Genomic DNA, 12291 nt, shown 5'->3' with positions numbered 1-12291 from the left:
CTCCAGTTACAATTCTGTGAGGTATATTGGCATAAATAAAGAATGATTGGTCAAAAGTAATCCAGATAGTTCTGCAGTCAAATTGGTTTCACCAAACGTTTAACAATGTTTGCCACTATACCATGTTAGTTTTCTCCTAGGCATCCATGAATGTGCATCCTTCTATTCCAGATAATTTATGTATAATCCACTTTATCATCCACAAGTAATTAGGTAATCAAGGAAGATCCAATCTGCAAAGGGGAGTGATCCAAAAAATTCTGCCAATTCAGACATTATGGGGATTGTTCATTCATTTAAAAAACAACTTCTATAACGGAAACCAGTACTAAGTGTCCCAGAAAAAAGGTATAATGAAGGTTTATTGAATGCAAGTTATTCAGAACACACTATATTTGGGTTTCTGGTAGATTTTTTCAGGATAAATACATTGGTTTTATTTGTTGGCTCTTGAGATATTATAACTTAGACAACAATTTCATAGCATGGATATCACACTATCAATTGTTTATAATATAATGTCCCTGGATGTCTATGGAGATTCTCAGTCATCCAGGTCATGGTTGTCCCAAAAGTACTTTTTTTAAAGAGGCAACTGAATTTTCTTGTTTTTCTTTGAAGACATTTCACTTCACATCCAAGAAGCTTCTTCAGCTCTGACTTGATGGTGGGGAATGGGAGGATGACACAGATAAACCTCCAGGTGACCTTGATGACTCAGTAAAAGAATGCAAATGACCAACTATCTGCAAGGAATATAAATCCTTCCATTCCCCACCATCCAGTCAGAAAAATCCAGCTGGAAAAATCATTATTTCTCCCTTTCTCCCACCTACTTCACCTATTATTATTGTAAATATTCTATATCATCGGATGGCATTATTGCATGATACGTGCGATGCCATTTATCATAAGCATTGTCATTATCCTGTTATTACAACCAAACATACAGTCATTCTTTGTCAAGTGGACCAATTTTCAGAATCTTCCCCACTCGACCACCTTCAATTTCAATGAAACTTTGCACATACAGTTAGTATTGGGCGAACCAAACTTGCATAGCTCAGGTTTGTACTGAACTTTGCGATGTTCAGCACGCCGAACCCGAACTCTGTGTTCAGGTTCAGCATTCACTCGAACACTGCGGTGGGTGGAAGGGGGAGAGGGCTCTGATTCAGTGAATCTGGCTGAGGAACCCTGGGAGTTGAAGTCCACCCTGGTGCTCTTTGGAAAAGGGAGTGGGGTGGCGCAGAGGCTGGGAGAGTGGGGTGGGGATTCCCATCTGCCTACTGCGGGGCAAAGTTGGAGGAGGATCCCGGGGAGGAAGGATGGCAATGGGTGAGGAAGGGAAAGAGGGGGGGGTTGGGTGTGAGCAAGTGTATTTGAGGTGTCTCCCCTTTACGCTGCCCAATAGCAGCCTACATCAATATCTGTCGGCCAATGGTGGAGGAGCAAAGAACGTTTGCATTCAGCTCCATGCGACACGGAGGGAGGGCGGGTGTTGTTTGGAAGGCTTAGAGAAGCTGATTCTTCACTAGTAACCACCTGCTGCGCCCTGAACACTGACAGTTTTTACTAGCAGATCTTTTAACAATGCACAGGGCCGTCTGTGAGGTTAGATGGGAGGGCGGGGCCAGAAGTGTTGGGGTTCAAGTTCGGGTTTGGCGAACTTACCCGAACTCCGCCACCAACTTCGTTGGGTTCAACCAACATTACATACAGTACATTCCTTATGGTATAAAACTGAGGGTGCTGTTGAATGCTTGGAATATGGACCTAAAATTTTGCACACCTCAGTTTTATACCATAAGGAATATAAGTGCAAAGTTTGATTGAAATTGAAGGTGGTCAAGTGGGGACACCTGGTCCACTTGACAAAGAATGATCCCATAGGAACAGTCATGTATTTAAAAAAAGACTATATTTGGGAAAGTAAAGAAAATAACTTTCACTGAGTTATGCAGCGGGAGATACAGCGCACTCAGACTTCCAACAGTCTACTATTGTAGCCAATCTCAATAAAAATAGTTTTAGCTCTCTTGGTCTGGTCCACCTAACAGGGCTGATATTATAACTGTTGGGCACATTCCACTACATATTTACCTTGAACAACTACCAGAACATGAGACATGACTATAATGATTTACAAAGTAAATATTTGCCAGTGCATTTCTCCTTCAACATTACCTCACCAAAATGCCCAACTTTATTTTGTCAGGATGAACTTCAAACATAATTTGGAGCAGCTATATACCCCAAAATAAGTCCAACATGTTTTTATGTATGTCCTTGCAACTAGTGAAAAATAAGTTAATGTTCTGATGGTTGATCTTGGAGGGTATGCTTGTATCATGGCAAGATAAAAGAAAATAAGACTTGACACTCTGAGAGAGTTTTATGATCCTTTTTTACTCTCGAGAGTTTTATGATCAGTATGTAGGAATGGATGAAGAACAAGAGAATGGAGAGGTATTGGAAGAGGAAGAGGAATAGGGAGGTATTGGAAGAGGAAAGCTAGGAAGATCAACAGGTAGAAGGGAAGGAAGGAGAACAAGGAAAAAGACAGAGATCGGGTAGAGAACAACAGGAAAAAGAAGGGGCAAAGGCAAGGATACAAAGGGAGACAAAAGAAAGGATAAGAACGTGGAGAACCAATAGGCAATAGGATGTAAGAAGAAATTAAATTAATATCACTTAATATAAATGGGTTGAATTTGCCTGTTAAAAGAAAGTTAGTATTTTCCAAACTTCAGAAACAGAAAGCAGACATTATTTGATAAACAAGAAACACACATTTAAAAACAGCAAGGTCGCATTCTAGAATTTCCAAAAATAGGAAAATTTCATTTGGCATTGGCACAAAAAAAAAAAGAGGTATAGTAGTATATATTAAAGAAAGGTTAAAACCAAGACAGCTATATGTGGATAAAGAAGAAAAAACACTACTCAGAGAAAAATATACACTCTGGGCGGTCATATACACGCCCAATACAAATCAGATGGAATATTACAATAAATTACTTAAGAAGATAGTAGAACTATAATTTGAGAATATTTGTCTGATAGGAGATTTTAATGCAGTAATGTTTTCAAAGAAAGATTATAAAAGTGGGAAAAGAAGAGGGGGAAATATTACCGAATATTTTATTTGAATTGGTACAAGAATTGAATCTGAAAGATACTTGTAGAGAAGTGAATCCACAAAAAAATCAATACACTTTCTTTTCTAACTTGCATGGTTCATGGTCCAGGATAGACATGGTATGGATGGATATGGAACTGGGTAATAATATAACAGAAGTAGAGATTGTAGCAAATTCATGAGCAAGTCATAACCCAATGGTAGTGAAATGGAAGGGAAGAATAAAAAAGAAAGGGAAATGGGCCATGAACCAGAAGGTTTTAAAAGAAATAAATTATATTGAATGCATAGAAAAAGAATTGGACCTGTTTCTGCAGGAAAACAGTAATGTTTATACAATGGATATACAACTTTACAGAACTTATGGTATACCAAGAAGGCATATCTTAGAGGACTGATAATAGCCTACATGGCAAAAATAATTGGAACGCCAAAAGAAATTGGAAGAATTAGAAGTTAGGATGCAATATTCCCAAGATAAGAAAATTAAGAAAGAAAGAGAAATGTTTAAGCATAAAATTAACTTAATTACCGGTACTCAGAAAGAAATACAGTGATACCTCATCTTATGAACTTAATTGGTTCCGGGATGAGATTTGTAATGTGAAAAGTTCGTAAGACAAAACAATGTTTCCCATAGGAATCAATGGAAAAGCGATTAATGCGTGCAAGCCCAAAACTCACCCCTTTTGCCAGCCAAAGTGCCCATTTGCGCTGCTGGGATTCCCCTGAGGTTCCCCTCCATGGGAAACCCCACTTCTGGACTTCCGTGTTTTTGTAATGCTGCAGGGGAACCCCAGCAGGGGAATCCCAGCAGCGCTTCGCTGGTAACAGAAGTCCGGGCGCTTCGCTGGTAACAGAAGTCCGGAGGCGGGGCATCCCAGTGGCCGTGGCTTGGGTTTGTAAGGTGAAAATAATTTGGAAGAAGAGGCAAAAAAATCTTAAACCCCGGGTTTGTATCTCAAAAAGTTTGTATGACGAGAGGTTGTAAGACAAAGTATCACTGTAGTTCAGAAGATTAGATGAATGAGACAAAACTATTTTGAAGATGCAAATAAACAGGGAAGATGGTTGGCCTATAAACTAAAAGAGAAAAAGGGAAAGAAAACCAATTCAACAATTGCAAGAACTGGATGGAAGAAATAACAGGACAAAAAATACAATTTAAACCATAATTATTCCTTCTTGATATTCCAGAAATGAAAATGGATAAGGAAATTCAATATATAATAATGCATATACTGACAGCCGCTGGAATTATTTTAGCACAACATTAGAAACAGGCTGACTGCCTGTCAGAGGTAAAGATTATTAGTAAAATATTGGAATGTGCCGAAATGGAGAAATTGAGACTGGAGTTACCCGAAAGAGATGAATCAGAATATTACAAAGTTTGGAAGAAGATGGTATATCTAGTTAGAAAATAGAAATAAAAATTAGATAATAACGTATGAATACCTATATGTACGTATGTAAGAGAATGTTTAAAAAAAGGGATACAGTATGTATGTAAATAGCAATAATGTAAATATCAATGTGTAATAATAGAGTAAAATATATAAAAATTAGAATTTAGCTAAATAATTGTTATCAGTGATACCAGCTGTAATGAGGAAATTTTTGTGTGTTTTATGCGTTATTTTGTGTGTTTTGTATTGTTTTTAATCATGGAAATGTTTAATAAAATTATGTTTAAAAAATAAAAGTATCATTAATTTTATATTTTAAGATATTCATTGCCCTTGAAACACTGTTATATGTTTCTATCTAGAGCAACATTCAAATTTTACCATTATTATGAAACTATTTCCTTCCATTAACATATCATCATTTACTCAAAGCTGGTTCAGACAGAGAAAAGCCACAAAAACCTTGTCAGAGTGAATCCTGCTTGTTAAAATTCTACTTAATGGCACATAATTATCTGTTGGTGGTTGAGTGGATGTGAACTAGGAAAGAGAAGTCACTGAAAGAAAATAGGTCAGATATTCTGACAGACATAGCCAGTGACCGGACTCATAGACGCTGCCAAAAGAATTAGCATTTTTTTAATTCTGTAAGTGTCTGCATATAATTTTCTCCAGAAAGACTAAATGTGGTTTAGACTAACAGGCAGCTGAAAGATCTCTCCTTGGAAGAAAGTGGAATCTCAGAGTTGGCTAAAATGATGTACTCTTCTGTGTCTTCATCTACTGTCAGAATGCAATACTTTAGGCTTTGTTTTAAGTTTCTGCAGATGACCAAAGACCATGATGTCTCCTAACTTTCCAGGTAACATTCTATTTCTCCCATATCAATTCAGTGTCTTGTTATTCTGCAAGCAAACAGTGTGTCCTGACAATTTTTTCTCACATAAAAGATCCGTCATACTATTGGGAAATCAGATGCATGCATGCCCCTAGAATTAAACTATATTTTCTGAACCATAAACTGGAAACATGTTTTATCACAATGGACAATCAAAATGCTAAAATGTTAACAAAAAGTTAAAAATATTTTCTAAATAAATAGGAATAACATTATTCACTGAAACCTCAAAGTATATCAAGCTTCCATGAACATTTTTTAGACAACTGCACTCATCACCTACCTAGAATCTGAAGTTAATGAATTTGTTTTTCTCTTTTAATGGATCTCTCTTTCATCTACTGATGTTTACAGTGATTACAACAATCTTCTCCTTAGATTGTTCTGAGTCATTCTTTTTTTACTTCCCCCAAACTGACATGTGAATTATTTGAGATAACTAATGACCCTGCATCTTAATCCCTGGATAGTTCAATGGATTTGCAGCTGGCTGAAGCGTAGACATCAGAGAGTTATTGTTAACGGCGAGTATTCTGAGCAGAGTCAGATTACAAGCGGTGTGCCACAAGGGTCTGTTCTGGGTCCTATTCTTTTTAATATGTTTGTGAGTGACATAGGGGAAGGTCTGGTAGGGAAGGTTTGCCTATTTGCCGATGACTCTAAAGTGTGCAATATGGTAAATGATTTAGCTTTACTAGATAAATGGTCAAAGCAATGGAAACTGCAGTTTAATGTTTCCAAATGTAAAATAATGCACTTGGGGGGAAGGAATCCTCAATCTGAGTATTGTATTGGCAGTTCTGTGTTAGCAAATACTTCAGAAGAAAAGGATTTAGGGGTAGTGATTTCTGACAGTCTCAAAATGGCTGAACAGTGCAGTCAGGCGGTAGGGAAAGCAAGTAGGATGCTTGGCTGCATAGCTAGAGGTATAACAAGCAGGAAGAGGGAGATTGTGATCCCGCTGTATAGAGCACTGGTGAGACCCCATTTGGAATACTGTGTTCAGTTCTGGAGACCTCACCTACAAAAAGATATTAACAAAATTGAACGGGTCCAAAGACGGGCTACAAGAATGGTGGAAGGTCTTAAGCATAAAACGTGTCAGGAAAGACTTAATGAACTCAATCTGTATAGTCTGGAGGACAGAAGGAAAAGGGGGGACATGATCGAAACATTTAAATATATTAAAGGGTTAAATAAGGTCCAGGAGGGAAGTGTTTTTAATAGGAAAGTGAACACAACAACAAGGGGACACAATCTGAAGTTAGTTGGGGGAAAGATCAAAAGCAACATGAGAAAATATTATTTTACTGAAAGAGTAGTAGATCCTTGGAACAAACTTCCAGCAGATGTGGTAGATAAATCCACAGTAACTGAATTTAAACATGCCTGGGATAAACATATATCCATCCTAAGATAAAATACAGAAAATAGTATAAGGGCAGACTAGATGGACCATGAGGTCTTTTTCTGCCGTCAGACTTCTATATTTCTATGTTTCTATCTCTGGTAACAATTTGGTGCCCCCCCCCTCTCTCAATTTCTGAGTCTAAACTACGTTCCTGTTCGGAATTTTTATATAAATCCACAAGCAACCATAAAAACATCTTCATTTTTAAATGTGAAACATTACATAATAGAATATTATGTCAATCCCACCAGTTTTCTTCACAAAGTTGTTGATCCTCTTGAGTTTCTATTCATTGAAATAAAACAATGGATCTCTCCACTTTGTAAACAGCACAAAATAAGATATTTGTATCCCAGATACTTAGCTCCAAAGCTAAGCTGCTTAAAGAAACTTCGCAGAAAAAAATATTTCCATTCCTGATGCCATCCCCAGAAGCTTAGCAAACCATTGTGAACAACATAACCAAAATAGTATGTGGCAGATCCAAAGCTCTCTGGAGAGCTCTTGATTAAAAATAGAGAATTTGGGGACTTTCATTGGACATGCAGCAGGTCTCCCATGCTGAGATTCCTCCCATGTTGTTCAGGATATCATTTGGATACAATTGTTAGGGGCATTGGTGGTCAGAGAATGAAGGAAGGAGTAGTAAGCCTTATTTTGATGAACTTTCTGAAGTTAAATTTTTCAAGGGCATTCATCTGCAGATTGTCTGGAAATACTTTATCTCTATGCAAACTCTGAATTGAGTATGAAGATTTCATTTCTGCAAACTTTCAAATAATCTAAGATGTTTGCTTGAATGACAGCCACTCCTTTATATCTTTCAGAGTGTCAAGTTCTCAATTAGAAGGACTGGTTTGTAAACACATTTGTTACTAGCCACACTCTTTGAGGCTATACTGTAAGTTTGTTACAATGCTCCAAGTGCCTTGTATCACTTAATGCAGCTGCATATGAAAGAATATGGCTTGAGGGGTAACAGAAACCTGAACAGATTTATTAATATGAATAATCAGTACCTATAAATACCACACAGATTTACAACCCTGCCTGTTGACATAACTATATGCTTGAGATCAGTTCATCAGATGAGAACTATGGTTACTTGGGGGATTGTTTATCACCATTTGCATATCTCTTTTCCTGGAAGGAAGCCTCATTTGACTGACTTTCAATCATTCAGTTGAACATTTTATCAAAATAGTGCCATGCTATTGTGAATTAAAGTGGTTAAATTCACAATTGATTTTAAACTGTCTGAATAATTAGTAACCTCATGAAAGATAGTTGTGTGAACATTTGGAGAAATAGAAGTTGGGATGGATTCTTTTAGACCCATATTACAGCATAGTGTATAAATTTCTTGTTCCATAATATCAAGAGCATACTTCAAAAAATCTCTAGTGTTTGGAATACATTCAAGTTGTTTCATTCAAACAACTGAGAATCTGAGAAAACAATTGAGAATCTACTTAAGCTATTAGAATTGTTTGGTTACTCCTTTTTATAATGAAGAATTAGTGCAATACTTCCAACCGCACTTCATTAGAAAAGTCTCATAAGTTAAAGAAAGTCAGTACAATAACTGCACATTAAATACAGAGACTTTGCTAACCCTTTAGAGTAGTAAAGTCTCTTTCAAATCTTTAGGGGTTTCTACAAAAAAATGAGTAACCAAGTCTTAAATCATGCTAACATTCTACTTGATGAAAAAGCTTCTATACATGCATTCTTAATTAAATGTGCTGCATAAATTCCATTTCCATGAAATCAATTCTTTTTCCCATTTAAATGTCTTTCAACATACTCAGCTTGAGTACCCAGCCTTTGGGGTACCACTACAACATTCATTGGAAGCATTTCTTGCAGAGGCTTCAATAACTATTTTCATGCCTTTATTAGAATTATTTTATTATTGTTTTTGTCATAGATGGGCAAGGATTTGGGGTTTTATAATATTTTCCATTCAACCACAAATTTTGGCATGACCACTATAATAGTGTTCAACATTTCTCAACAGTTATAACCTTATCTGGGCAATCTGCCAGCTATTTGCCAGTTCATTCACACAATGCATTGAATACCTTGTTCAAAAGTACCCATTTCAATACATAGTATTTTTTTTTCTGTTTGAGAAAATGAAACACTTAAAAAGCTGGAATTATTTATAATTTGTCTGAAAATCTACACAGAATTAAATAAAATTGACTAGAGCAGTGTTTTTCAACCAGTGTGCCGTGGCACACTAGTGTGCCGTGAGACATGGTGAGGTGTGCCGCGAAGAAGGAAGTTCAGGTTCCAGACTCTGAACTTTTTGCTAAGAGAGAGAGTGAGAGAGAGAGAGAGAGAAAGAAAGAAAGAAAGAGAGAGAGAGAGAGAGAAAGCAAGAGAGAGAGAGAGAGAGAAAGAGAGAGAGAGAAAGAATGTGTGTGAGAGAGAGAAAGAAAAGAGAGAAAGAGAGAGAAAGCAAGAGTGAGAGAGAAAGAAAGCAAGAGAGAGAGAGAGAGAAAAGGAGAGGAAGGGAAAGAGAAAGAGAGAAATGAGCAAAAAGGGGAGGAAAAAAGAGAAATGAGAAAATTATTGAGACAGAGAATAAGAGGAAAGAGAGAGAAATAAAAGAGAGAGAAGTGACTCTTGATTTAAAGCATATGATAAAAAGCACCCAAAGAATAAGAGAGAAACCCCCCCCAGCCCTCACCTGTTTTTTGAAATGGTTCAAGAGTGTGTATACACACACACACACACACACAAGGGTGGGGAGGAGACAGGGATGGAAAAAGAGAGGAGAGTGTCTTAGGGTGTCATTTTGTGTCATTTTGGTTGGTGGTGTGCCCCAGGATTTTGTAAATGTAAAAAATGTGCCGCGGCTCAAAAAAGGTTGAAAATCACTGGACTAGAGTAATAGGAAGGCAAATAAGAAGTTTAAGACATGCACGGGGGCTGAAAATGATAGATGGACAACCCAACACCCACAAATCACTGCTGAATTTTTTCAGTGAAATGATATAACTCAGTCAGCAGTGTGTTTTTTCAGCCGTTGGGTAATTTTAAGGTAGGAATGAGAAAAATCTACTTCCAGAAAATATTGTGCTCCCACGCATATCTTCTGTCCTGTCCAAAGCAAAAAGAAATGGGGGAAGGGGGATCAGCCTTACTCCTTCTGGATTTCTGTGTTCTCAAAATGGCTGCGAAGAGTTGTATCTTCAAATCTTCAAATGTTACCTATCCTTCAGGTTCTAAGACTGAAGGAATGCTATGGCAGTGACAGCCAACTGGCACTCTAAAACCTAGAGGCATTAACAATAGCAATTTTGACAGATGTTTGTCATCCATGATGCTGTTGAAATCCTGTTTTGATGCCTAGTGGGACTGAATGGGAGAGAACAGGCTTAAATTGAATCCCAGTAAGATAAGAGTTAACATTTGTCCATTGAAGGGCTCTGTCTATTCCACAGATGTCTTGCAAGGGGTTCCACAATCCCCCTGAAGGAAGTGGTGCATGACCTGGAAGTTTTCCTGAATTCGCACTTCCTGCTATTACAACAGGCGATGACATGGCCCGGGGAATCTTTCCCCAACTTGGTTGACTTGCCACTAGCTAGAATGGAAAGATCTTGCTTGGTTTATGCACTTGTTAGATTACTGGCACAGACTCTAGATGTGATAGCCTTTTGAAGTAGACCCGCAGGCAGGGTTCAAACAAATCGGTACTTTTATTCAGCTCAGAGAACAAGTGACAGCTCAGCAAGGCAAGTGACAATTCAGCTAGTACCGACTGGCTCTGCTTGGAGAAACCGCTTCTTTTATACATTTGCGGCTCCCGCCAAAGCAAGAGCCAGCCGCGTCTGAGCCAATCAGGAGCGACTTCCTGCTTTAGCTCAGACAGCGCTGGAAGACGGAACAAACTATCTACAGGAAATACAAGGTAGCCATTTCAAGATACAACACCTTTGAAGATCACTCAGAAGCTACAGTTGATTCAACATGCAATGACTGGTGCCTGCCCTGGTTGGCAAAAGAGTTCTTGAGACAATTGAAAATGCTTTTATTTGCCTATAAAGCCTTACGAGGCTCGGCCCCTAGTTTTCTACAGGACTGCATTCCCCCATTGGAATCAGTCAAATCAACTTGACCTATTCAAGATAAACTATAGGGAGTGCTCCAATTTAGGGAGAAAATTGGAGCCAAGCATTATAGTTATAGTCAGTGAAGGACTACCAAGATTTTTACTACCCCACTGTGGGCGTTGCTTATGCGGGACACCCTGCATTTTCTTTCAACATCTTTCAGTGCAAATTAGGTGATCTGGGGTGGAGCTCCATTTTTGCTACCCCACTGCATTCCCCCTTCCCATCCGGGCAGTAGCCCACCCCTGGTTATTGTTGATCAGTGCCATAAAACTCATTATGCTGCCTGACATCTGTCTGTCTTTCTCCTTTCTGTCTACATATCTGTTTCTGTATCCCTGTCACCATGCCTATTCCTATCTCTATCACAAGAGCATTTAATTTAACATAACCTCTGGTTACCTGTAACATATTCTCAGCAATTGGAGAAGCAGTGCAGTCCCTCAAAATGAGCATCATTACAAAACACCCCTAGCTATTGTGAGTCAGCATATAAAGTACAATTATACAATACAAAGTGTGGTGCCTGATCTCAGAGACATAGCTTATGTCTGTTTAAGTCATTAAATGGGAATCCTCTGTGTTTGGAGTCCCTTTTATTGTCTACAAAAGGCATGCTCAGAATTCACCTATCTATAACCATGGCCATTCCACTTTCTATGGTGTGGGTTAAAGAGAGGATTGGATACTCGTATCAACCCTACATGTTATCGGACCAGATTACTTATGGGACTGCCTTCTTCTATATGGGTCCCAGCGACCAGTTAGGTCCCACAGAGTCAGCCTTCTCCAGGTCTCGTCAATTAGGCAATGTCATTTGGCAGGGCCTTCTCTGTGGGGGGGCCGGCCCTCTGGAATCAGCTCCCCCCAGAGATCTGTACTGCCCCCACCTTCCTCACCTTCTGTAAGAGCCTGAAGGCTCTTCTATGCTAGGTTATTAGACTCCAGCCCCCTGATCGATGAATGTTACGTATGTTTGTGGTTTGAGTGGGAATGCTTGACTTTTTAATAATTGGGGATTTTAGTTTAATTGGATTTATGACATTGTATCATATTATTTTCTTTTATATGCTGTAAGCCGCCCAAGTCCTCGAAGAGGTGCGGCCTATAAATCCAATAAACAAACAAACAAATCACCTATTGTGATCTTTTCCCCAAAGTCTAACAAAATACTGTAAATACTTTTTTGCATATCTAACAGTCCTAAGCAGGCTACCTTTCCATTTATTTTTTATTTATTTCATTCATTTATTTATTTAAATTCCATGCTGCCCATCTCATTAAGGCGACATTTACCAGTTGGC

General features: G+C 38.3%; 1 protein-coding gene across 1 annotated transcript in view; it reads right to left on the bottom strand.

The window, feature by feature from the left end:
- The window catches only part of LTBP2 (latent transforming growth factor beta binding protein 2), a 135808-nt gene that overhangs the window by 61522 nt on the left and 61995 nt on the right, over positions 1 to 12291 (bottom strand). The window lies entirely within an intron of this gene.

This window comes from Erythrolamprus reginae, chromosome 1 (assembly GCF_031021105.1).
Source record: "Erythrolamprus reginae isolate rEryReg1 chromosome 1, rEryReg1.hap1, whole genome shotgun sequence".
Classification (NCBI taxonomy): domain Eukaryota; kingdom Metazoa; phylum Chordata; class Lepidosauria; order Squamata; family Dipsadidae; genus Erythrolamprus; species Erythrolamprus reginae.
The sequence above is the reverse complement of the archived record's forward strand: the minus strand, read 5'-3'. Positions and strand labels throughout refer to the sequence as shown.